The sequence below is a fragment of the Eschscholzia californica genome, unplaced genomic scaffold (assembly GCF_041429995.1).
Source record: "Eschscholzia californica isolate CP2 unplaced genomic scaffold, dmEscCali1.0.p SCAF_5, whole genome shotgun sequence".
NCBI classification, from domain to species: domain Eukaryota; kingdom Viridiplantae; phylum Streptophyta; class Magnoliopsida; order Ranunculales; family Papaveraceae; genus Eschscholzia; species Eschscholzia californica.
In genome coordinates this window covers 15,641,747-15,669,255 of record NW_028238472.1, presented here as the reverse complement: position 1 = coordinate 15,669,255, position 27,509 = coordinate 15,641,747, and the positions used below count along the sequence as shown (strand labels likewise).

General features: G+C 35.7%; 1 long non-coding RNA gene and 1 pseudogene across 4 annotated transcripts; both read left to right on the top strand.

Annotated features, from left to right (window-relative positions):
- Window positions 1–10,805: 10,805 nt before the first annotated feature.
- Window positions 10,806–14,395, top strand: LOC147537413 (uncharacterized; annotated as a pseudogene).
- A 4,667-nt stretch (window positions 14,396–19,062) lies between these two features.
- LOC147537412 (uncharacterized) lies at window positions 19,063–26,854 on the top strand. 4 transcript variants are annotated; one of them, XR_015225736.1, is made up of 10 exons: window positions 19,063–19,418; window positions 19,523–19,589; window positions 21,061–21,118; window positions 22,447–22,500; window positions 22,579–22,625; window positions 24,919–25,180; window positions 25,270–25,359; window positions 25,764–25,933; window positions 26,018–26,437; window positions 26,514–26,854. It is a non-coding gene; the product is annotated as an uncharacterized LOC147537412 (long non-coding RNA). The 4 variants fall into 4 exon arrangements; XR_015225739.1 differs by lacking the exon at window positions 26,514–26,854 and adding an exon at window positions 22,086–22,194 and having other exon boundaries at window positions 22,317–22,500; window positions 26,018–26,479; XR_015225737.1 differs by having other exon boundaries at window positions 19,235–19,418; window positions 19,502–19,589; window positions 26,018–26,854.
- Window positions 26,855–27,509: the final 655 nt, after the last annotated feature.

The following is a 27,509-nucleotide window of genomic DNA, read 5'->3' as shown; positions in this document are numbered from 1 at the left end:
TGATATCCGAGTACAACTGTAAAATACAAACGATTAACTCCTAATCCGTTTGAGCGTGGCCACGCATTTTCAGTTGCTACTCATCAAGTGGCCTTGAGACACTTTGTACCTAATGTGATTAGGTTGACACAATCCATTCTTGCGCTCCCACTTAACTTCATGTCTATCCTGTCCTTCCCAGTATCTGTCTTTATAACCTCCTTTTACGGCGCGGCGTTTGACGGAACCAAAGTCGGACATTCCTTTCATAAGATGAGTGGAGCACTCATGTTTTGAGGAATCTCTCCAATTGTCTTTATGAGAAGTATTGACGTTCATCACGAGTGATGTACTTCTCATTTGAGGGTTATCCAGTGTATAAACCTTTTACACACCCACGTAGTCGAATAGAATATACTATTCCTATAGCCCATGAAACTGCGCTATCCCATCGACTCCCGTGCTAGTCTTCGTGAGTCATTGTTGTCCATGCAATGACCTGGACCAGAGATTTGATAATAAATATTCCAAGTTCACTTAATAGGGTTTCATTCATCAGATCACGTATCTGACAAACCTATTCGGAATGTTTTATCATCAATGGACTGTCGTTTAAACACTAAACCAAATTTAGACGACTGGTGAAATAATTATATTATTTCTGATAAAGAGAGTTGTAAATCTGAGCCTCTTCCGTAAAACTCTTTTTACCCACTCAGTTTTACTTGTCGAGGTTTAAAATTATACCTCATGCCTTAGACTCGTGTATGACTCTCATACTTTGTCTTAGGTGACAGTTTAGTTTGACTACGGATGTAATCCGTTTAAACTTTGCTAATTATCAATTAATTTGAAGACCGTTATCTTCAACCTTGATAATTTCTAGTAACTTTTAATAGAGTTAAGGCTTTTAATTCTTTATGTAGTATTTGCAACAGTTCCCGGCTTAAAACACTTTTAGCCTACTTTCCTTCCATGTCTGGAAGTTTCCTACGATGACATGTTCATTTTTTGTTTTGTACTACTTCATCCTTTAGCCTTCTAGGATGTTTCTAAGTAGTTTTCGGTTTTCAAATCCGAATTTGGATATTTAAATGCTAATCATATCCAATATGATTGACTTTATGTATTCGAACATAAATCTCTCTCATGCTTGTTTGCTACATCGGTGTCTTTTCAAACTCCGATTTAGCAACGCTCTTAGTCATGAGTTTTGGGTCGAAATTCTTTTAGACTTTCCGAGTCTTAGATTTTCTGTTTCAGATCTCAAGCATCTCAGCGTAATGAGTCTCTCCAATCCTATCATCCTTTTGATCTATGCTTATAGATCTTCAGATGCCCAAAATGGCATTTCATCCTTGTGTGTGGTCCTTTTATTGAGTCAGTGTGTTCACTGTTACACAACATCTTATGTCGTACTCAATCTTTTGTATGTACTCAGCATACGGACCCGGAAGGTTTGTTTCTCCCACTTACCTTCTTGAAACTCGTGATTCAAGATTATCTTCATTCTTCAGGAATCAAACTTCTTTGATTGCCTTTTGAATCGAAGATTCTAACTCTTGCGTGCTTTTAATCCGTCGATAGATTTCTGAAGCATGCCTATGGACATAACTTGATTGGAAGAATCTTATTCTTCTTGTCTAGTACTCTAGTTTCCATCCTTCTCAGTTTTCTACTTTGGAAAACCAATTTAGGTCTTCTGTTGACTTAAATTATCAAGCTTCATGTCTTGACGAGATATGGATTCCACGATGATTTTGGCTTCTAGCCAAAATCTAGAGTCAGTTTCCGTTTCTGCGCAGGTCTTTTATCTCTTCAGAAATAACCTTTATTTTCTGAGTCTTTAAGATTTTATTTTGACCTTTCAGGGCTTTTGAACAACAATTTGGAATTTTCTCAACTACTTTGAGATATTCCTTTAGAGACACTTTCACTCGCTTTGAGAGTTCTCCTGCAAATGACATTCGCTTTTGTGCGGTGGGTTTACAAGATCATATCTTTAACCTTTCCTTTTCCGAGGAGCCGCAGTTTGTTGCTCTTGGTCGAATTTAATCGTCTTGTACAAGTTTCATGATTGTTCTTCATGACCCTCCATGTTTTTTTTTTCATGATCGAATTAAATCGACTTGTACTTTTCTCCCACTTATTCTTGTAATAATTAGTACTTTTCTCCCAGACTACTAGGTGTGCTAATTACTAGAAGAATACTATCATGAGCAATAAACACTTTGTTCTCTTGATTGGTTGTGGAAGAAGCCCAAATTTCTTCTAAAATAAATTGCGTCAGATATTAGCTAGTTTTGTAACGTTTTTACAAGTTTTAGCTTTAGACGGAATAGGTTAAGTGTGGAAACAATCGTGTCTAGACTATATCCCAAAATATTCGGAATACTGGCTTAAACCCATCTTTGATCGAATCATGCATAGCAATGTTCGATTACTCCCATTGAATCCACCATCCCACAGATGTGTTTCATGGAGCGAGTTGGGAATCGGCTTCTCAACTCCTTTGATGGTTATCAAATGTTTGACTCAAGTTTTTACCACTCCAATCTAATCGGATGACTTAAACTCTCTTATCAAAATGATTCTTTACTTCGGTTTGTACTTTATTTGAACCTTTCAAATATTCTGACTTATACTTTATGATTTGTACGTTTCCATACTTCATGAAGTTATCAGCGTACATATTGGAGTAGCTCTCGTTAGCTTCTGCAAGTAAACTTATAGGTCTGCATAACACTGTATGAGTCCTAATAGATTACTAGTCTCTATGCCTTTTGAAAAGGGTTACTTTGTCAATTTAGTCCTTAAGACCTAATTGACAATGCTGAAGTTTAATGAGTTTGAATCTCTTGATTTTAGCCATTATCAATGTTAACCTCCAGTTAATTTTACCACTGGTTTAAAACATCAGACATTTCTAGAAGAACAAAATAATCACTATTAAGTTCTAAGCTAGATCAGTGTCTCAAAGAAGACTTTGATCCCTTTCAGCATCCTTAGCATTACTGCTTCTGCTCCCTCTTGGATCTTTACTTCTTTTAGTCAAGTATGTGATTTCCTTGAGCTTTACCGAGCCGTACATCCGGTATAAAATACCTGATGAAGAAATTTTACGATGCTTGTTTTTAACTTTGTTAACAAGGATGTTGGAATCGGAATTCGTAATTCCATTCCTTATGCCCTCCAAGTGCTAAGGGTAGTTTCCTCTTGAATGGTCTAGCCATTGTTTGGAAACATTCACAGTAATGAGAAATACTCTTGATCATGTACTCGGTAACTGTTTGCCTTTTCTTCGATCAAATGTTTGTCTCACTTGACTGACCCTTTGTCCTTTTGAATCTTAAGAGCTCTTTCTTAGATTTTTGTACCAAATCTCAAGAACCTTTCTTAGATTGGATATTCCCGTATGTTCTGCTCAGTTTGTTCGTAACGACCTGAGTGACTCATCTAAGGTTTTATCTATCTTTGTTCAATCGATATTGAATTGGGTGATAGATGTATTCTGTTGTCTTCCGTTAGGATGACTTTCATATTGCCTTGGAGGTCTCGTACCTCTCCATTTATGACTTCTGTGGGAAACTCTTCCTCAGTTTGTCTTAATGGTTATGCTAGCATCCATTACTCTTCCATAGAGAATCTTATAAGATTGTTTGCAAATGGCTTTTGACCTCCTTCGGTATGAGTCAACATTGGGATTGGGTATTCTAGTAAGCTTTCCTTTTGAATCTGAGAACTATTCTCGGATTCATTCTTCCATTCTAGGAAGTGGATCAACACCTCCCTTAGGTGTGATTTTAAAGTTGAAACCGTTTTCATGTGTCATCTTAATTCTACATAAAGAAATGGCAAAGTTTTAAAACTCGTTATCGTTTTTGAAAAACTTAGTTTTTCCCACATTATTCAATAAAATCGTCCCCGATTGAATAAGTGATTCCAAGATCTCAGTTCTTCGGAGTAAAGCGGACGAAGGCCCTACCCTTTGACTCCGTCGTTCCGGGTGAGTGAACTACTTCACTGATCATACCTTATGACTCTTGGTTGATAGATTTCATTAATGAATGACTAATCTATCCTTTTGCCTCGAGTATCCAAGACTCTCTTGCTGATCTCGTTGAGTAGAACCATTTAGACGTGTATGCCTCTTCTATAGACCTACCCGCATTGTCCCAAGGTAGAGGAGGTACTCTGCGAAGGCCGACCCACCTTCCTCGAACAAGGGCGCAACGAGTGTCTTAATCTGGATAGACGATTACTCAAGATTACGTTTTGGGGACTTTTACGCTAGTCTGGCGTTTGTTATAGTGAACTATTTAGCCTAACTAACATCCACGACATAAAGCGTAAATAAGTAAGTAAATGCGCGCGAGAATGTAAATCAAGCAGACATGGATCCTAGTATGGCCCCTAACCTAGAAGATCTAATCTCCTTTGGTTTTCATCTTGGTTCGTCTTAGATCGCCATCTTTGAACCTCCATTGATTTCTCCCACTCGCCTTTGGATTTCATCCTCGAGTTTCTTCAATGGACTCATAGACCCTAAACTCTAATTACAAGACTCTAACGATTCGCAGATCGTATAAACTTGAAATTAAAATTAATTACAAAGCATGCACCCATCCATGCGTAAAACAAGAATAAAGAAATAAATCTATGGCCATACTAGTTTCCCGCATTCACATCACATGCAATCATATAATATATCAAGGCTAAGAATTATATATGCATGATTATCTTGGGAGATACTTTTGTTGACATCACATGTCACATTACGGACCTTAAGTCTAAATTCGAAGAATTCGACTAATGGTGCGTTCCGGTTTTATCTTTTATGATTTCTAAAATCATCTTTAAGAAAAACTCCGTTTCGGGTTCTGAAAGCCCGGGTCAATTTCGGAAAAAATATTGGTTCGATTCTTAATGATTTCATAAATCAATTTAAAGAGAAATCCGTTTTGGCCTTCTGGATGGCCCGGATTGATTTTGGAATTATTTGGTTGGAATCGGAAGAAATTTTGGCAAAAACTCCCACTCGAATGATGGTCCATTTTCGTGGTCCGAAAAGCCTCGAAAAAGCCCGGGACTAGTCCTAGACAAGTCCCGGCCCAAGCCCACAAAAGGGCTCGGACAAGGTCCGGACATAGCACGGCCCATAGGGCCGGCATGTCCTGGCCGAGGCCTATCAAGGCCTGGTCTCGTCCTAGACGTGTCTGGTGCTGGACCGGACCAGGCGAACGATACCCTCGCGAAGCGGATTCGGTTCCATCCTATCGAACGGATTTCAATAAAAATGGTTGTCCGCGATGATTTTTTTTGTTAAAAGCTAGGCGAGCTGATCTACGACCAACCTTCCTTCTCCTAGCGCTCATTGACATCGTATGCGGGTCATCGGGATCGGGAACATCATATATGAAATGACTTGATCCGTGAACGCAACCCTTGGCTTACCAAATATTGGCCAGGGAATGGACCAATTCCTTCATTCAATGCATATTGATTGAGAATCTGTGCAGGAGATCGGGTCGCGAACCTTCTCTCAGGTCCAGAGGGGAACTCTTAGTTAGGTCTCTCAGCGACTTGGATTGATGCCTATCGGTAACAGGAAGCTCGGGATTCGTCCGAGACACCGAGAACCTCCCAGACGCATCTCAAAGACGCGTCTGGTTGAGAGCTCTGGACGCGTCTCAGACGCGTCCAGGAAGCTCCCTTGCAGCTGCTGATCGCGTCTTAGACGCGACCTGGACGCGTCTCCAAGACGTGTCCCCAGTAGCTGCTCTAGACGCGTTCAGAAGACGCGTTCAGAAGACGCGTCCAGGAGCTTCTGGTTGCAGCTGCTCTGGACGCGTCCAGGAGCTTCCGGTCCGGCCAGGAAGCTTCCTGGCCCGGACACTAGGGTTTTGAAAAACCCTAGTTTCCAAATTTTTTTTTTTTTCTTATGCAACTCTAAGTTGCTATTTTCCAATTTTAAAACTTTTCTAAAATTTTGAAATTCCTTTTAGAACACTTCTAAAATTCTTTTAAAACTTTTAGAAACTTTTAAAATTTTCCAAATTTGTTTTGGGAGTTTCCTAAACCCAAAACAACTCCTTTTAGAACACTTCTAAAATTCCAAATTTTTGTTTTTCAAAAGTTTCCAAAACTTAAAAACAACTCTTAATCAAACCAATTTTGGATCAAAATCTAGGTTTTTGAAACTCTTTCAAGAACAAATTTTGAAATCTATTTGAAAAATTCTTGAATCCCATTCAAAATCAATCAAATTTTTATGTTTAAAACTCTTTTAAACATAACTATCAACTTAATCAAGCATGGATTAGTTCGAAATTCAATCAAATTGAGTTCTTAAAACACTTATAATCATCAATTTGATTCTCAATTTGAAAATTTTATTGAATCCCATTCAATAATATCAAATTATGAGTTTAAAATACTTTTAAAACACTTTTAAAATACTTTTATAAACTCAATTTTCAAACTATCAAGTATATCAAATATGAATTAGTTCGATTCTTAGCAAAAACTAGTTAATTGCAAGAGGCTCTGACGCCACTGTAGGGAATTAAACCCTTATACTAGTGTTTATAGCGGATAACGACATCTAATGTCTGACACTAGTATCCCCAAGATCATCATGCAAAACTAGTAATTAAACTAATGAAGATAGTAGATTACCTTAATCGCTTTTCCCTCGAACTAGTTGAATTGATTAAAGAAGACCAAGAGCTTCAAACGTAGCTCCTCTACTTGGGACACCGAATAGTGTATTTAATCTCCCTCCTTGAAAGCTCGCTAGCACTCCAATGGTGGTTTGATAATAAGAAGACCTTCTTCTTGCTTGACTAGAAGATAGCGTGGGAATTAGCTCACTTTCTCCTCTCTACTTGATGTGGTAGAGTAAGAAAGCTTAGAGAGAAATTCCACACCTTATTCTCTGCCCTAAGAGTGTTTATCTAGAACCTTAATAAGAATCCACCTCCTTTTAAGTTTCCTAAAACACCCTTTAGAATAAGATTTAGGGAAATAGTCGAAAATAGCAACTAGTTGATATTTTCTCAATTCCCTAAGGATATGACGTCCAAACCCAGCCAAAATTGGCAGATTTAATGTTCATAACATAAAGAAACGTCCCTCCAAAAATCAGCCCAATCCGAGCCCTAAAAGTGCCCGAATCGGCCTAGGCCCAAAACCCTTATTTCGGGCCTTTTTGCTATCTTTTGCCCAAATTCTATTTAGGCCTGTGAGATATGTTTATGGGACATTCCCAATGTTATATCACACTCCCACTAGTCATATCATCCGATTAAATACCCATTCTTATGTGTAACCCGATGTAGGATCCGATCGAAGTTAGCCGCGAATTACTTCGTAATTCGACGATCGTAGTTGGTTTCTAGCTAAACGCTACGACCCCTAAATCAATCGGACTTGATGATCTTCTTCATCAATTTTCCTAGCCGACATATTGCTCGCATTGCCATCTTGGTCGAAGGACATCTCCTTCAACTCTTTCAATTACTGAAGGATATATCATTTCGGTCTGAAGGAGTGTCGTTCGACCAAGATGGAAATGCGTGCAATTTATAATAAGGTAACGATGACCTTATCCAAAAGATCATCTAGTCCGGTCGAATTAGGGATCATAATGCTTAGCTAGAAGCCAACTATCGTTGAATCACTTCGGTAATCTGCGACTAACATAGACCGGATCCTACAACGGGTTACACCAAAGAGTGGTGGCTTGAACAGAGAGAATTGGCTAGAGGGAACTTGGCAAATAGATGGATTGGATCCAACTAAACAGACCCAAACAGGTTCGGAAGAGTCCTGAAAAAGATAGAAAGAACTGACCCGAAACGGAGGCTCGGGACAAGAAAGATGGGTCGGTCATATGATGGCCGGCTGGAGCATTGGGTCGGCCAGGCTAAGCCTAATAAGGGGGCTGATCTGGCCAGCCACATGAAGGGGAAACCCGAGATGGAATCCCTTCCATCCAGGTTTCCCAGTCAGAAAGGGTGTCTGACATTATCTTTTTCTGTGGACCATATTGAATCCTAGTTTGAATATGATTCCAATTAGGATTTCTCTATATATGGATTAACTAGAGAACGTAAAAGGTGTGGAATTTTCTCAAGAGAAAATCAATCTCTCAGACATCAAGAGGGAGAGGGATTTTAGTGAAAAAACTCAAAATCTATCTATCTAGTCAAGAAGAAGGAGTTCTTCACCTCAACCTTCAATAATGTCCTTGTTGACTAAAGGAAGGGAATTCAAGTCAACCTACTCGATGTCTCAAGTAGAGGAGCTACACTTTGAAGCTCTTTATCTTCCGAAAATGCGTTTGAATTTAAGTTCGAGGGAAAGAGAATAAGGTATTCTTCTTTCCATTCTAGTTCATCTTTAGTTCTTGCATGTGATCCTGGAAACTAGTGTGAGATATATTAGATGCATGTCTGAGATTCCGCTAACAACACTAGGTGACACCAAATTCCATTATTGGTATCAGAGCCTCTTGCACGAACTAACTTTGGCTAGAAGAATTAGATTCGGACTTGTTTAGTTAGATAAGTTCGTTTAGATATTCGATCATGGATTTGATTAGTTTGAATGAGATTTAGGCTTAATCAAATAGGTTATAAAAGAGTTTTCAAAAGTTTAAAGCTTTAAAATTTTTCGGTTTTGAAAATAGTTTTCAAAAGAAAATTTAATGCTTTAACAAGGTTTTGAAAATTTTTCAAAATTTGATTTTTGTTATTTAGAATCATTAAAGAACAGTAGGTGAAAGAGAAAAAAAAACTTTGATCAGAAAGCTTCCTGTCCGGCCAAGACGCGTCTGGGCCAGACATACGCGTCTGGGCCAGACATACGCATCTCGGTAGGAGTCTAAGACGCGCGCGTCTGGGATACTAGGTCGCGTCTAGGACGCGGCCAGGAACTCCTAACGCATCTCGGACTTGGAGTCCGAGACACGAAGGAAGCTTACTTAAATGTGTCTAGGACGCGGCTGGGAAGGCCTTAGGCGCCTTGGACTTGGAGTCCGAGACGGCTTAGGATGAGACCAGGAAACCAGACGTGTCTGGACGTGCCTTAAGGTATCTCGGACTTGGAGTCCGAGATGGCCTACGACTCACCCTTGTGCCAGATGCGTCTGGGCATACCATATGCTTCTCAACCTTCCAGCCCGAGACGGCCTAGGATGCGTCCCAGTCCATTGGATCAGAACACATTCTGACCCATACCAAGACAAGCTTGGCTCGGGGCAGAACGTGTTGGCCCTAGGGCAGGGCATGTCTTGCCCCGACCCGAGACTAAGTTATGGGTATAAGCCGAGAGTGTCTCGAGCCTTGACAGGACCTTGTCCCGGGTCATTCCGAGTTTGGACTCGGATTACGGACTGATATATTTCGGGTGTCGACTCGAGTGGAAGTTTGTAGTCATTTTCTCAATCTTTCTCATAGTTTCACTTACATAATTATTCCGAAATTGACCTGGGTCATCTGAAGGCCCAAACAAAGTTTTTCCTAGAATTGATTTTAGAAATCAATAAGAATAAAACCGAAACGTGTCATTAGTTCAGATTTTACGAAAAGCGACTTAAAGGCCCGTTAGGCATATAAATGTCAATATTTTCTCCCGAATAGCTATATAGACCGTAGCGAACGTAGATTCCAACCTTAGAGACGAATCTAGAATACATACTTTATTATATTATGAATGTCATATTATTGTGTATGTATGCTTGTGAATGCGGAAACTAGTATGACCATAGAAGTCTATATTTTTGTTTTAAAGCACAAATGTGTGCCAGATGTAATAATTAATTTCAAGTTTTATACGATCTGCGTATCGTTGAGTCTTGTAATTAGAGTTTAGGGTCTATAGAGTCCATTGAAGAACCGAAAGATGAGATCATGGTTCGAGTTTGGAGAAATCAATGGAGGTTCGAGGATGGAGATCCAGGCGAACTAAGGCGAAACAAGTAGTAACCTCAGAAGATTAGATCTTTTGAGTTAGGGGCCATACTAGGATCTTATCTGTTTGATTTATTTTCTCGCGCGTATTTACTTATTTACTTACGTTTTATGTCGTGAATGGTTATGTTAGAACTCATAGTAATGCATGCATGATAAAAACATATAAGTCCCTAAAAGAATTTTGAGTAAAGCCTACCCAGATTAAGACACATGTTGCGCCCTTGTTCATCGATGGTGGGTCTGCCTCCGCAGGGTGCCATCTTTTACCCCGGGACAAGACAGGTAGACCTGTGGCAGAGGTCTACACGTTTAAATGGTTATTCTCAACGAGTCAGCAAAAGGTTTTAAGATTTTGAGGCAAAGGATGAGTTTGACACACTAAAGTGTAACTCATCAATCAATAGTCATAAGAGTATGATCAGTAAAGAGTTTGCTCATCCAGGATGACGAGGTTATGGGCGGTGCCCTAGTACGCTTAACTTCGAATAAATGGAGTCTTGGAATCATATTATTCAAAGAGGAACAAAATTTCTTGAATAATGTGGCAAAATTAGAACTTTGCTAAGATAACAAGTTTTAAATCACTTTGCATTTCTTTCATGTAGTTTAATTATGACAACCAAAGAATCCTTCAGCATTCGTTGGCTTCTAGAGAAAGAGAAGCTGAATAGAGTTAACTTTATTGTTGGAGAAAGGAATCCGAGACTCGTTCTCAGATCCGAAAATAATGTAGCTAATCCTAGACACTCCTATTCCAATAATAACTGAGGAATCGACTGTCGAGGAAAGGGAACAAGAAAAGTTCCTTCGGAGAAATCTGAACCAGTAACGTGCGTAATGTTAGCAACCATGGAACTTAACATTCAGGATAAGTTCATCGAAATGGATGCTTACACCAAGATACGACAACTTAGGAACTTGTTCCAAAAGAAGTCGAGAATGAAGAGGTATGAGACATCAAGGGCAATACTGGATTGTCGCCTTGAAAAGGGAAAGCCTGTAGGGGCACATGTTTTCAAAATGATTAGTATTTTTGAGAAACTAGCACGACTTTGAGTCGATCATGGCTAAGATTTCGCCACTGATATTGTCTTTCATTCACTTCATAATGGGTTCAATCGGTTTAGATTGCACTATAATATGAATGGATGGGATAAATCCTTGGAGGAACTACACGCAATGCCCAGACAACCGAAGAGCATATCACAATAGTTGAACCTAAGAAAGAAGTTCTCATGGTTCAAGAAGACAAGGGGTTCAAAAGGGACGGGAAATAGAAAAACATGAAGAAGAAGATGAGCAAAGGAAAAGGTAAACAAGTTGCCAAAACCAAAGACGTTCTTTCTGATTTCAAATATTTCTATTGTGATGGCGTACGCCATTAGAAGAGAAACTATCTGAAATTCCTAGAAGACAAGAAGAACGAAACTATGAGTTTTGTTTAGAGTATAAATGTTAAAGGTTAATTCAATTGAATACATTTCCTAGAGGCATATGATACCTAATGCTCATAAACATCTTGGATGACAGAAGCAAATGGGAGCTAGGTATTCAACTGAAGAAGAGATAACCTGTCAAAAGCAAACGAGGCAAATGTTGCTGAGATGGCTCGAGAAGGATCATAGTCTTGTATAGACATTACTTTAATTTGATTATAGTTTTATTTTAAGACACCGTCTCTGTAATCCTTAAATTATGGAGAAAATAAAGTATTTCAGTTCAATATTTTATGATGTTGTTAAAAGTGTCTAATTAACTTACAACATTAATACTAAAAGATTTAATTTAGTTATTCTAATCTAGTCATATGAGCTAGATAAGCATGAAATCCGAAAGGATAAACACTAAAAATTGTGTGATTTCGAATTACTCAACACTTGTTAATCATGTCTTAACTAACAATTTGACAAGATTATCTTTTAACGATGATAGATCAATTAATCATCAAATCTTATGTTAATATAAGATAATGATTAAACTGACTAGAATAAACTACTCCATCCGTCCCAAAATGAATGACCTATTTTGGAAACCAAACTTTTTAGGGGAACATATTTAATTCATTTATTCATTTCAAAAATAACATGTCTTTTCCAATTTTACCCTTACACAACATAATTTAATAGTCATATCTGTTTTAAATCCCAACAATGAACGAGGTTCTTTGAAAATTGAAAAGTTAAATTTACTCTGAATATAACTATAGAAGAATGGGAATAGTTCCCTCCAATTTTTAGTAGTGAATTGGAGCTAACAAAAAATTTGAACAAAAGTTCATTCCTATTTCTCGCCAAAAACCGCTACCAAATTCAGAGAAATCAGTTTTAAAAATTGACACCCAACTTTCCAAAAATTTGGACAAATTCTTTTAGCCAGTTTGGGCACCCATAATTGTTTCCAAATTTAAATATCTTTCAAAACTAGTAGATGAAAAATTTATAAAATTCTATATTTCAGTTTGTAAGAGTAAATAGAAATTTAAAAGTTCCAATTTTGAAATTTAAAACATCTATTACTGCCATAATAAAACTAACTAAAATTTGAGCAAAACTCATCGTCATTTTCCTCCTAGATTCATTGCCAAATTTAGAAAAAAATTGCTTTCAAAATTGACACCCAACAATAAAATAAAATTGACAAGAAATTTAACTAATGTTGACTCCAATATTTGTTTTCAAATTCGAAATCTTCCAGTGCTAAGATAGAACTTTTGTTTTTTGTTTAGTTCAACAAAAAAAAAAGATAAAACTTTTTTAAAATTTTAAATTTAAATCTATAAGGGTATGTGGTAATTACAATTTCCAATTTAGCGTTGCACTAATAAAACTAACTAAAAATTTGAGTTAAAAACCCCAATTCCTGCCAAGATTTTCTACCAAAGTTGGTCAAATTTGTTTTCAAAAGTGACACCGAAATTTCCCCAAGATTGAGTAATTAAGAGCCAAAATTTGTTTCCAAATTCGGTGAAATCTTAAATTTTCCAAATTTTTTAAATTTTCAAAATGAAACTTAACTTTTCTATTTGTATAAATTTGTGTGCCAAATTTTCGTTTAAATAAGAGTTTTTTTTTTGTTTTTGCATAAACCACTCTATATACTCCACCTTCATCCATAAAACTTTCTCTATCTACCAATTGATCAAGATGTGGAATCAAATAATCATTCTCAATTGCAACGAAGAAAACTAACCAATGAACAACGACACGTGAGGCTGGAAGATTGAAATATGGTTCAAAAAAAATTGTTGAACTTTTTTTCAATGTTAGTGCAAGAATTATACGTCCGATATGGAGTCAGGAGAGAAAATATATTAACAATGCTTCGATATCAGATGTATCCAACAATTTAGCTTCACGAGTTGGTCGAAAAAGAGTTGAATTCGACATTAACAAATTCACAGGAATTCCTTTACGGCAACGTGGTAATATTCAGTCTCTTGCAAAAGTTTTAAATATAAGTAAATCTTCAATTCATAGGCGAATCAAGAGGGTGTTATAAGGCCACATTCAAATGCTTTGAAACCATATTTGACAGAAGAAAACAAGAAAGCTAGATTTTTGTTTTGTTTATCATCTTTCTAAGAAGGTAATTTAAGTAGTACCAATCCTTTATTTTTCAAGAACATGTATGACTGTGTACATATCGACGAGAAATGGTTTTATTTGATGAAGGAATCACACAAATAATACCTTCTCCCTGAAGAAAGTGAACCTTTACGCACTTGCAAGAGTAAGCGATTTATTCCTAAGGTAATGTTCTTAACTGCGGGTGCTTGACCAAGATTCAATAACGAGAAAAATTGTATATTTTCAGGTAAGATTGGAAATTTTCCTTTCATTTATAAAGAACCGAGAAAAAGAAGTAGCAAAAACCGTTTAGCGGGTACACTTGATACAAAACCTATTTTATCAGCAACGAAAGAAGTGATAAGAGATTGTATGATAAATAAAGTTTTACCGGCCATTCAAGCTAAATGACCTGCTCAAGATAGAACGAGAACTATATTTATTCAACAAGATAATGTTAGGCCTCACATTGATGTGAATGATATTGAGTTTCTTGAAGCATCTTCACAGGATGGATATGACATCCAACTAACATTTCAACCGTCTAATAGTCCAGATTTAAATGTTAAAGACCTTGGATTTTTTCGTGCAATTCAATCTTTACAACAAGAAGAAGCTGCAAAAACAACGGAAGAGCTTGTTAGTGCCGTTGAAAAAGCATTCGAAGAATTACCTAATGAAAAACTCAACTATACTTTTTTAACATTGCTAAAAAGTATGGTTGAGATAATGAAGAATTATGGAGGAAATGGTTATAAATTACCCCATATGGGAAAGACGAGATTAAAAAGAAATGGTTGTGTTCTTAATCAACTTGAATGTGATTTTGAGCTTGTGCAAAATGTAAAACATCATTTGCAACTCACAGATTGAAAAGGATATGAGTTTATTAAAAAAAAAGTTGTTATTGTCTTTTTTATTTTTCTGATAATAGTTTTAATATGGAGAATAAACTTAATGGTTGTGACTTTCTCCTAGAAGTAACCTAAAAAAATGTAAAATGTTGTAGTGAAACTTGGATTTTTGTGTTAACTTGTCTTTAATGAAAGAATAAAAAGTTTGACTCATCCTTAATCAAATTTGTCTTTGAACTAATACGCATGGGCATTATTGGAAAGTACAAAAAGCAGCACTTTTTAATTTTAGAAAGAGGACACTAAAATGGGACAAACCAAAATAAAAATTAGGTCATTCATTTTGAGACTGAGGGAGTAAAAAATACTCGATAAAAGGCAAGTTTTAGAAACAAAACATTGAATCAAGTATTGAATCAACTTGACTGTAGATCGTTTGATAAGATCAAAATCTAAGTCAAGATGACTATCTAAAGAGCTGTAAAGACAACATCTCTACAATAGAGATATCGCACTTTGTTAGACAAAGGACGATTAGATAAGTCGTTACGCGTCTTCTAAAACAAAAGTGTTTAAATATAATTGCATGCCCACTATACCTAAATCTGCTATAGCAAATAAAAGAGCTCCATACGAATATGGATTTTGGAAGAAGTTCTAAAATAGTATTTTATTAATGTCTAATAAACGTTTTAGACAATAGTTTCTTTATGACCAGTCAGAAAGAAACAAATGGGATTTTTCACAAACCATCAGAACACAATAAGATTGTTGCTTTTGATGGTGTCTTTCTTGAAGGATGGTGTTTAAGAAGACAAATGGGAGAAATATTCGAATTTAATTCGAACTGAGCAACAAATGGGAGTACATGGTAGCTTTCTAGGAAACTTCCTAAGAGTTAGGAAGGTTTCACATAATTGTTCAAAAACCCCAAGTGAGTCTTTAGAAGACCCACACAAAAGCCATAGCAGAACCATACTCTGAAGTTGGCTAAGAGCCAAAAAGATCAGAAATGGAATCCATGTTTGAAATCAAGTTTAGAACTTGATATGGTTTCCAAACAAGATAATACTTGTAAGATAGAATTGGATTTTCAAAGTGAAAATCCAGACATTGATGAAAACATCAAGATTTCCCGAAGTTTACGATCAAGATAAACAGATTCATAATAAGAGACTATGAATAGGGTTTTATTCTTATCATAAAAGTCCATAAGATATCAACTAGTACATGAAGAACACTAACTCATGGAACTGGTAAAGTAGGTGATGAGACATGAAAATGTCCCATCTGAATCTCTTAACTCGGGTTAGTTAGTCCAGTACGAGCGGTTACTCTGATGATTTGTTTGATTTTCTTTCTCAAGTGGCTTTACGGAGTTCAGTGTGAAAAACGGATAAACTCGGGAGAAAGACACACTTGGGGGCATTTTGGACATTTGGAGATTGGGGTGTTTTGAAAATCCTAGTACTTGAATGATACATATAGTTGAAGACATGCTCGTGGGTGAAAACATAAGTTAAATCGGAGTCCGGACGAGAAAGAGAGCCTAAGTCAAAGTTGAAGTCAACTATGGGTGACCAAATTAGCAGAGTACTAGAGCATGTGATCTGGTACTTCATGGAGCAGAAATTTCCAGCGATCCCGCTCAATCTGATGGTGATAGAGCGTGGATCTGTTAGCAGAAGGACTCTCTCGGGAAAAGTATCGGGCGCCAAAGATATAACGTGCTCTGCAGATCCAGTGCGACTGTTGCATTTCAACAATAGTAGGCCCGCGCGATCGGACGGTTGCTGGTAAATGCGAACAGATGGTCCCATCGCTGCAGCCCGAAGCATTTTCTTCCGCTACTCCGTGGGGCACCTACTCTGATCCACTCGCCAGCAATAGTCAGCCGAAAATTCCCAAGATTCTTGGGTTACTTCTCCCTTATCCTTTCCTTCTATTTTTCAAAAAGAGAAAATTTAAACAGAGAGTAGGAAGGGATAGAGAGAGATTTGGGAGTCGGTTTTGGGGGAGATTCAATTTGTTTTTTTTTGGGTCTATAAAACAGAAGGAGAAGCAGAGAGAAGAGGGATCACGGGTTTTGGAGAACAATTAATAGAGAGAGAGAAGGAGACCATTATCATTCTCGGATCATCATCATCACTCTTTTGTTTTATTTTCTTTTTCTTGTAATCTCTTTCTTTGTGTGAGAGAGAGGGTTTACAGAGAGAGAGAGAGAGAGTTTACAGAGAGAGAGAAAGATTGTAGAGAAAGAGAGATTTATATTAAGTTCATGTTATAAACTCATTGTTGATTGATTTCATTAAGATAATTTCACTCTATTCGGTTATATTAGATAGAAAGGAAGAGTTATTGTAGAAAGAGAGAGAAACAGAAAGGTAGAGAGAGAAAGAGAGTTGGATAAGACGAGAAAACTATTTTCCCACAGAGAATTCAATTCCGAGAAGACGAGAAAATCATTTTCCCTTAAGGCGTGTTTGGCGGATAAACGGGAAAATCAGAAGGAAATCATTTCCAGCGAGAAAAAAGTTATGTTTTCTTCCCTCTTTACCTCTTACTTTATTTTCTGATTTTGATCATAATTTCCATGAGTAACTAATTTTTCCATCTAGGTTATAAATGAAGTCCATAACGAGAATTTTATCGATTCGATTTATATGCAAGTCAATTAATTTTTAGATTAAATCTTATTATATTTTAAAGTCTTTATTGCTTTTAACGATAACACTTTCCGGATTCTAGAGCGTTCATGTAATAGAATCTGAGTAAAACAAAGTACTTAGTTGACTAAGACAAATACATCGTCTTTAGGATTGTCACGTGGACGGATTCGAAAACCCTAGGTTCCCATTTTCTGAATATCAACTTAATTGTTATTTAAAGTTTATGTGTTATTTTTATTTGAACCATATTACCATCAATTCACTTTTAAAATCATCATAGTGTTAAGGTTATAATTTGAGTTTGACTTAGTCTTTGAGGAACGAACCGGTCTTACCGAAAAATTACAACTTGACACCCGTGCACTTGCGGGTGTAGACCTATTTAGGAAACTTTTTAGGGCAAACCAAAACGAAGGTCGAGGGATTGTGCTACTAGTCAGAGTTGATATCTAACATTCACAGGAAATTCAAAGGGTTTGATTTTCTGAAAGAATGAGTTAGAACCTTGTTTGACAAGAGGGTAAGTGGGAGTAATCAAGTTTTGTTTTCTATCCTGTATGTGAGACATACTTCAAATTGAGAACAACATCCGGAGCTTTAAAACAATTAAATAACTGACTCAATAAAAGGACACCAGACAAGGGTGAAATAATTTGGACATCAGAGTTCATAGTTGTAGATAAAGAGATGATAGGACTCGTTCAAGAAAATCTTGAAGATGTCTAACTAGAAAAACCCTGAGAGAGAAAGTCTACCCATTTCTCATGGCACACTGGTTAGCAAGACTCATAATCTGAAAAGATCATGATGAGCGAAAGCACACATGAGGGAAATACTTATGTTTTAGGCATAATATCGATCATAGAGAGATTATTGATATTTACCTTAACATCTAGAAATACTTGGAATATGAGATGTCGTCACCCATAAGTTTCAAAGAAGATACTTTGAAATGATAAAAGAGAGCGTCCTAGGATGCTTAGAGTATCTAGGGGAAAATCTTTGAAAGAAATAAAAGAAAAGGTAGAAGTAAGTCATAAAATGTAATCTTCCGAAATTTAAAGATACAAATCTTAATAAAGGAAGGACAACCAGATGAAAGGAGTTTCAGGCTGGGAGTTGTAGCAAGCTCTACTAAGTAAAGAAAATAAATTAGAACTTAACAAGTACTAATTTCAGTTTAAGTAACTGATATTATCATAAGAGCTGATGAAAGCGTTATTCAACAAGATGATAATAAGCAAAGTGGAAATAAATCAAATCCACAACTAAACTGTCACCTTAGATTGAACATGAAAGATGTATCAAATATAAGAAATTAGATTCATATTAGTCATTAGAATATCCTAAAGACTCGTAAAATTGAGTACATAAAAGAGTTTTACGTGGGAGCTCACTTTTAAAACGAACTTTTGTTATCCGAAAAAAATACTCCCTCCGTCCCAAATTAAGAGTCCCATATTGGGAATCCAACTTATTTTCACATTTTCTCTTCTTCCATGTTTACCCTTATTTATTTGATAATTTTTCTTGAACTAATTCAAAGATTACAATTTTTATTCTAGAAATACATGTAACCATATTAATTTCTCACTTGGTTAATCTAAAAAGAGTGAATTTGTTCATTGGAAAACAAATTTTTGTATTGGAAATAATCAAATGTCTTAATTAGCTTAATTAATGCACCACATATTGGAAACATAAGAAAGGGTATTTATGGAAAAGTAAGGGATTTTATGTGATAAAAAAGGAATGGGACTCTTAATTTGGGACATCCAAAAAAAGAATAGTGAACTCTTAATTTGGGACAGAGGGAGTAGTTTATTTCGTCTCTACATTTTGGTATAGAATTTAGACGACAATCCAAGATAATGGAATGTTCCAAGTAGGATTATTAAATACCTGATAGAGTAAATGAAACCTAAGTGAACGTGAAACTGTGATATAATGAAATGGCCGGTTATAAAAACAGAAACCGGGTGAGGCATGACACACATGAAGCTGAGTGGGAGCACATGAAACAGAAACCTTTTGCTGACTCATTGAGAAAAACAATAGTTTTCTTACCCATGAGAAAAATGTTGATTTTCTTACTCAGACTTCCCAACGTATCAAACGGACCCTTAGAAAGAATCTTCCAGAGCCTTGAAGAGATCACCCGAATAAATTGAGGGGAAGCCACTTCATTAGGAATCATTTCTTGACGAGGAATCAATGAATCATCTTTTTCATCTCGTCGTCGAATTTCTGTTCACTTTTAGTGTAGATCTGGTAAAAGTTTCTCTTTAGTTTATTTTCTATTCACATTAGGATACCTTTTCGGTTTAATCTCTTCCGAGTGGTTCGGATATCCTTCTTTCCTTGATTCTTGAGGTATTTATCCTTGATTATGTGTTTCATTTTCACTTTCTTGAATCTTTTACAGTATTCGCTTTGAACTTAATTAAAAGAATCAGAGTTTTTTTTTTGTGTTTTAGGGTTTTCTTTCTGCATAGTTGGGGAACTATTGGAGTTTTATTGCTTGAATGATCAAAGCAGTGAAAGGTTTGCATTTTTCTTCACTTGTAAATTTAGGTTTTCCTTATTTTATTTAGGTTAGAAAGAAAGAACAAGTTCAAAAGATCTTGTCAAATAGAAAAAGTTCAAAATATTATAAAAATATTAAGTATAATTGGTTGTTAATCCTTTAATAAACAGTTAATCAAATTGGATTTCTTCGGTTAATGATGAGTAAAGTGATTCAAATTCCTATAAAAGATGAGATATTAGCTCATTGTCATCAAAGGATATGAGATAATTAGGGTTTAGGTTTTCATAATAACCACTTGTAAACTGAGGTTGTCCAGTGAGAGTGAATATTAAGTGATGTAAAGCCAAATGGTGTACTTCTGTAAATCATATCGCGAATCATTTTTTCATTTTAATATCGTACATCTAAATCACGACTCTTGCATCCATTTAGCAAAAAGTGAATGGTGAGAAGTTAGAACATTTTAGAAATTCTGATGTGATTTAGAATATATAAGCGATGATAGAGCAACCTTCCACTTTATTTCCTACCTTACCTCATTTTCTATGTGGTCCATGAATAGGATAAGCTTTGTCATTTCTCCTCTCATTGTCTTATTATTAACGTAGAAAATGAGGTAACGTCGCCACGTCGGAGCTAATGTTTTGTGGTTTCTTCCAACCAAAAAACCACGACAGAAAAATCATCAAGGAGAACAACAAGAAGTGTCTGGCTTAACACCATTAAAAACAAGAATGAAAAGAAAGAAAAGAATGAAAAGAACTAAGAAGTTTTTGACTTAAAAAGCATTAGAAGAAGAAATGAAAATGGCGGTGTCATAGTGTTTTCTTCTTTCTTTTTCTTTTCTCATTTTGCAATTTATTGGGAAATGGATTTGTGGGATTCCAGTCGGGACTTGTGCCATTTTAACGACCCTAAGTGATACGTCATGTTCTTTTCCTTATTCTTAAATTTCTTCTTCCTTGTAGAAGAAGAAGCAAAATAGTTCTTGAAAGAAATAGAATGTTAGAGGTTATGCAACGTGATGAGGGGTCTCTTAGTCTTAGCTATTCCTATTTTTACCTCTGTTTATAACTGGAAGTGAACTCTCTGTACCTAAGTTTCTTAAAAACAAGTCACGGCCTATTAGATGTATTTCGCGAAGAAAATGGAACAATTCAAAAGTTCGTAATATGTGATGTTGTACAGTACAACTTGTACTTGCTATTTGTTTGATTAGAGATTGGGGAACTTTTTTGGTGTTTGTTTGTTGGTAAACAGAGTGGTGTACTCCCAATCAATTGGTCATATCTATGAATATACTAATATGTAGTACTTTGATAGGTCTCTTTGTTGAGATAAAATGAGATTTCTTATAAATTCTTAAATCCATATCATTGGTTGAATCAGGGCTGGCAGATCTAACTACTTGAATGAGTGAACACTTGATGTTGAATAATTCAAAATGAACCATCAAAATCATTGAATACTTTTTTGTTTATGCAGGAAAATCTCGACCATAATGATTTACCCTCTCGATCTCTCAATGATATTTTCTATTAAGGTACGCTACCATGTTACTTACCTACCTATTTTATTTTGAGGCGGCCTCAAGGCGCATCTCTTGAATTTTTTTTCAATATTTTGTTTTAGTATCCTTCAATGATGTTAGAGGCAACGACACTTGATACGATCGTGTGAAGACTACAGTTGTTGCACAAAGTGCAATATAAGAGGAAGTAACAAAAATATTTAACTTCTTTGTGCTCAAAGATGGCATTTGATACGTTTGTAAGATCTGTGGGGTTTCTCCTTCACTTTTTTTTCTCTATGTTAGAAAAACTAGGGTATAGGCTGTACCTTTTTTTTTTGTTGAAAGGGGTATAGGCTGTACCTCCCGGCACAACGGAATTTATATAATGTTATGTCCTAATATTGTCTTACTAGTACGAATCCTAGAAATATAGTATTCAAAATTAGAGAGATAATGACATGATTAAGAGGGTCGACAATAAAAGGTTTAGGAGGTGATTGAACAAGATTGAGAGGTGTAGAGATAAAATAGAAACTTTTACAAAGATAAGAGGACAAATTTAAAAAAAGAAAATCCACACATGAAACGCTCCAAATTTTACAAATTTTCCAAGTAACAACATAGTATAACATATAAAAAGTGATATTAATGAATAGCATAATTAAATTCTCCTTTATTTTTTTCCTCAAATCAGCAATAAAACAACAAACAAACATACCAACAATATCCATATAGTGTTAGATTGTATTAACCAAGTATATAAATGTGTTGTCCACTATAATGAATCAGAGTAAGTAAAATAATTCAAACTCACATGAAAGTACACACATTTTAGTAGGTTTGGACAAAACAAAGATTATGTCACTTTTGATTAAGAAAAAAACACCACATTTCCATATCATTATGTAATCTAAGATCATGAAAACAAAAGTACACGTAATTTTATTTCTTTGATAATTATATATACTTCATGTAGGATATTACATTTTCTTAACAGTTATGGATCAATCAATAACACCTTTCTTCCTTTTGCTTACAATGCTTACTTGGATATCTCAACAACAGATTTCGAAAATGGGGAATCAGTATAACTAACAACAAGATTGGTAATATATACTTACGAAGAGGGGCATTAAGCTGAATTTTTTTTTTTGTTGAAAAGCTGAATTTCTTGAAATAGTGTGTTTGTTTTTTTTTTTTTTTTTTTTTTTTTTTTTGAATTGTTCAGCGTGTCTCGAACCCTTGACCTCTAGGACAGAAGACTATACCTCTTACCACTCCAACCAAGAGTTGTTGACTAGTGTGTTTGTTTTTCTTTTTGCTATAAATCGCTAAGTATGGATTTTCTCTTTTTTCAGGCTGAAATCATATTCTATGATTATCTAGCTGACATTATGAGTTCACTTAGTAAGGTATATCCAAAAAGTAAATTTAGTTTAGCTTCTTTATGCCTTAATATGTCTAAATCATTTAAGTTGCAATTGTTACAGGTTAGTTCAGACTATTGTTGTTCTCTTGTGCGTCAAATAAATGTAAGGTGAGATTTCAACAAACTTTTTAATCTTGCCTATATGGCACAGGCAATATGCTGTGCTACATCCCAAGAAAGTAAATATTAATATATATTTATATATCACAAAACCATGTTAAGTATTTCTGCTCCTATAATGCATGAACGATAGACTTGAATGCGTATGTATGTCTAACGACATTCTCTTTGTTGAACATATTACGCTTAACAATAATTATTCATCTAGATTATTTATTCTAAGAATTTTGCCATGCCGGAGGCACGGGTCATTCCTAGTGTTAGTATAAAAGTTGTTGCATAGCTAATTTTCCCTTCTACACAGAGTCAATGATCAATTAGAAAATGTTAATTGTTAACTGTACACAACAAAACCACCTGCCACCTACCAATTCTACGGAAGACAACCCCTTAAATTTCTATTATACCTTGTCTGAGTCTATACTGTTGCCAAGAAGCAACAAATCACGAAGATCAATATTGAGCTTGTCATGTTAATAACCTCCCCAAAAGTGGGACTATAAATTTTCTATTTTCTTCTATCAGGTCTTTGCTTTTTTGATTTGAGCTAGTGCTTCGTCCAACTTTAACATCCAAAATCTTGAGCTATCTTCTTATTTGAACATTTGAAGCATACAAAACAGATATTTGGTTCACGGGTATCAAAATTATATATTGAATTTTATGCTGCAACCTATGCCTTAAAAAGCGGCGCCTAGGTGCCGGCTAGCCACCGACTAACTCAGTCACAACGAGCAGGTGGGATTTTTTCTTCTATTTTAAGCCCAAGTGAAAAATGAAGAGTTTTTTCTAGGGTTATATACTAGTGACGCCATGTCTCTTCTTTGATTTTCATGGTATCTTCTTGTTCTTCTTCTTCACATGAGTCCTTTCAGTTCGTTTTTTTAGGAAGAGAGAGGGGGTAAATACTGTATTTGTTTATTGGGTAGAGAGGGGAGGGGGCCAACTAATTTTCTTGGAAAGATAAACTCTTTCAAGGCCACCATTATTATATTTAACCTTAAAATAAATAAGAATTTGGAAACAAACCTTTCAAGACTATGCCTGATGTAGGACATAAATGGGGAAGTGGAATGGAAGAAGAAAATAGCTTGATTATATTATAGACAAGCACTAGCATCGCACCAGTACAAACTAGGAATCACTCCTAGAACCCTTAGGCATCACACCTTTGGGGTATTTGCATCACACAAACACATAAAGCTTAAGTAGCTGCTGGAATTCTCTCTGTCTCCCCTCAAACAGCAGAATACAACCCTTATATATAGCCTAAAACTGACCCTTAATATCCCATACTTCTAGACTTTTAAACTTCTAAACTCCTAGGACATAAAAGACATTAAAGAGACACTAGATGACATTAAAGACATTAAAGACACTTAACCATCCTAATACTTAGAAACTAGTAGAATCTCCACAAAGACATGTGGATCAGGCCCGCATTATTCAAGGTTCTAAGTGGGCCATTCATGCAAGACACGCCAAATCAGAATTTGGATCTGGCAATTCTTCTTTTGACGTCTCCCATATGCCTTAAACAGTTGCTGCCATTCATCTCTATCAATGCCCATTCTTCAATAGTTAAAGTAGATTTAGCTTTTCAATTTTCAAACAACCTCATAAATTGTTGGGATTTAAAACAAATTTGATATCAAGTATCTTGTATAGGGGTGTAATTGGAAAAGACACGCTATTTTTTAAATGAATACTTGAATTAAATATGTTCCCTTAAAAAGTTGGGTTTTTATAATATATGTATATGTATATTAGTATATTATATATATATATATATATATATATATATATATATATATATATATATAATATAAAGACCGATGAAATACGACTGGTCCAGTTGTCATCCCGACTGGTAGCTAGGCCCGAGTCGGCCGACTAGTCCCGATTCCCGACTTTTCGACTATAGGTTGCAACGGAAAAAAAACATGTGGTGACAGAATTCGGAGTGACAACACTACCGTCCCTTAGGCCTTGAAGACAAAGTTAGGAGGTGTTCTTTAAACACTTCTACAACTAATCTTATCCTACCTTGTCTAGTATTTCCACCAGTGTTTCCGTTCATCTCGACAGTCCAGGCAACCCTTTGTTTATTCTTTTCTCAGTCTTCCAATCGAAACCAACCCTCTGTTTACTTTGTTCATCTCGACAGTCCAGGCAATAAGACTTTAAGCACATTAGATATTTTAACAATCTGAGTTTATTTCTTAACTAGTCGTCTTTGCGTGAATCGAACTTACGAGTTTATCAAAATCTAAATGTGCAGAGGAAAAAACAAAAAGGAAAATGTCCCAACTGCGTCAGAGAGAAAGAAGAGCACAGATAAGGTCGAAGAGCAATGCCGACCGAACAACGAATATTAAAAGTAGAGAAAGTATCCTAACTCGGACTGAATCAATGTCAGATGAAGAAAATGATCCCAATATAGAGCAAAAGAAGTTCTTGAGTCTGAAGAAGGAAATCCAGTAGAGAGGTCGATGCTGCATATGTATAAGGGACATGTAGCGAATCGGATATGGGATGGATTAGTAAGTCTTTGACCTTTTAAATTTTGTTTTTTTATTATTAAATCTTAATCATAATCAGGTGGTTAACTTTTTTTTTCTAATACTTGTAGATCACTAAGAGAGTATTAATTGTTAAGGCGACAGTTAAATGGTTGGACAAGTGAAACTTGAGAGGAAAGTGTAGTGATGTACAAAAAATGGTGAGTAATTCAGGCATCATCTGGGAGAAATCTAAAATTAGTGAAACTAGAGTATCTTCTTACAAAGTTCACTGGGTCAAAAGATACTGATCTTAAAGTGAAGGAAGAGCGATGTGGTCGGGCTTACCTTCTGCACGTTACTAGGTGTTGCATGCACCCTGATAAAAGTGACAACTGTATCAATGTACAATACCTAATTTGCATGCCCACTATAAATAATGTTGGGAAAATAGTTGGAGATCAGCTTGTCTAGTCTTTTTGTTGCACGAGTTATCTCAATCTACTAGACAAGTCTGCAAACCGATTTCAGGACGTGTGCCCTTTCTAATGGTGTTTGTATTTATAAATTTCCTTCTATTAATATGAATTTATGGATCCGTAACAATTTTTTTGTATGTGTTTAGGTTTGGATGTACAAGCACTTCGTTACCATTGTAGACGGATACATAAACCTAATTTTCGTGAAGGTAATTCTGTAGTTGGAAAATGGGTGACAGAGCTGTCACGGTATAAGGATGTAAAATAGCGATTTGGGAATTTGAGATAATTCTTTGATGATAAAAGGGCCACCCAGGTAATTGAAATTTTCACTTATGGGCTATGACACATGTCTATCTTAGTAAATATCATATAACGATCGTTAAATAAATATTTGTAGGTCGTATGGGAGCCATATGCCACTTCACGTAATTACTATCTGGTTGACTGACAGATTGGCATGCATGTATTGTTATTTGTTTTGATATGAGTTATATCTTATATCCACAACATGCTTTGCGTTAACTAGGCTACCGTTAAACTACATCGCCGCCACCTCACGTACACGATGTAGTTCATTCAACCTTTACTCCGCATCACTATATTCCTCGCTATAGTTATTCAGCTTTATGGGATTGGAATAATTTGGGATGTCATGATCTCCGTGTTTTCGCAAGTTTCCCAGAGGATTGAAGATTATGAGCAGTGGTTTGCATACAATACACATCATGTGATTTCAAACTCAAGTCGAAGAACAACACTTGTATTTGTCGATCCTATAGTGGACTCAATGGACTACAAATCATTATATCAAACAGTGGTAAAAGTTTGAATTTTCTTGTTATATATTTGTTTACTTACCTACTACGAATACTGACATCTTCTTTGTGTTATAGAAGAACAAGTTAAAAAATTTGCTTCCACGCTTAAAACCTGTGACTGAGGTGAAGACGCTCCTATCAATCCAACCATGAAGCAGAAGATGGTTCTAATAGTAGAGAGAAACAGGCATGCACGTATTGTCGGAAGAATGATCTGATGGTTGGGCTCTGAAGAAGATGAAGCAGATGAAGATGAATCTGGTAGTCCAGGTTCTGAGTGGAGTGAGGAAGAATGATACGAGTTTCAATTTTTCTAGTGACATTATTTACTTTTTGTTCGGATTCTGTTACTTATTTTACGGTGATACTATCTTGTTACCGAGAACTTTTAGTTTGTGTTTGGTTTATGTTTTTTACGACTTGACTACTGTCTGATGTTATCTATCTTAGTCACCTTGTTTGAGTCTTTCTTTAATTACAATTACCTATTAATATTATTTTCTCCAAAATATGCTATTCAAGTCCAAAATTGAATAAAAGTTCAACTCGTTGCAAATTTAAATAAGATCTGAACTCAACATAAACAAAAATAGAAAAGATAGTGATCGATAAACAAGTCAGAAGCCAAGTTAGCCTATTCGTGGATCTTCACGAAATTGGCAAGTCAGTATTTTTTTGTTTCGTTTTTTCTTGGGGTTTTATATATTGACAAGTATTGATATATGAACTACGACAAGTATTGAAATATGCAGTATAATTCACTTAAAATTCAAAGGACAACTAAAATAATGAATCGTAAACACGGTTTTCTCTTAAGAAAAAATAACTAGAATATATAATCAAGAGGGAATGGACGTTGGGCTTAAAATAAGTGACCAGTCCATCAATGCCCGGAATTATAAACTCAGTCCAAAGAGTCAGACCCCTATTGGAAAGTGCCGTAACCCCCTTGATTTTTCATCAAATTTACGGAAGTTGACACTCAAATTTGCCGGGATACGCTGAAAATTTCAGAATTTTACTTTCTCTCTCTAATTCTCTTTCTAGATTTGTTTATTTATTTAACCAATT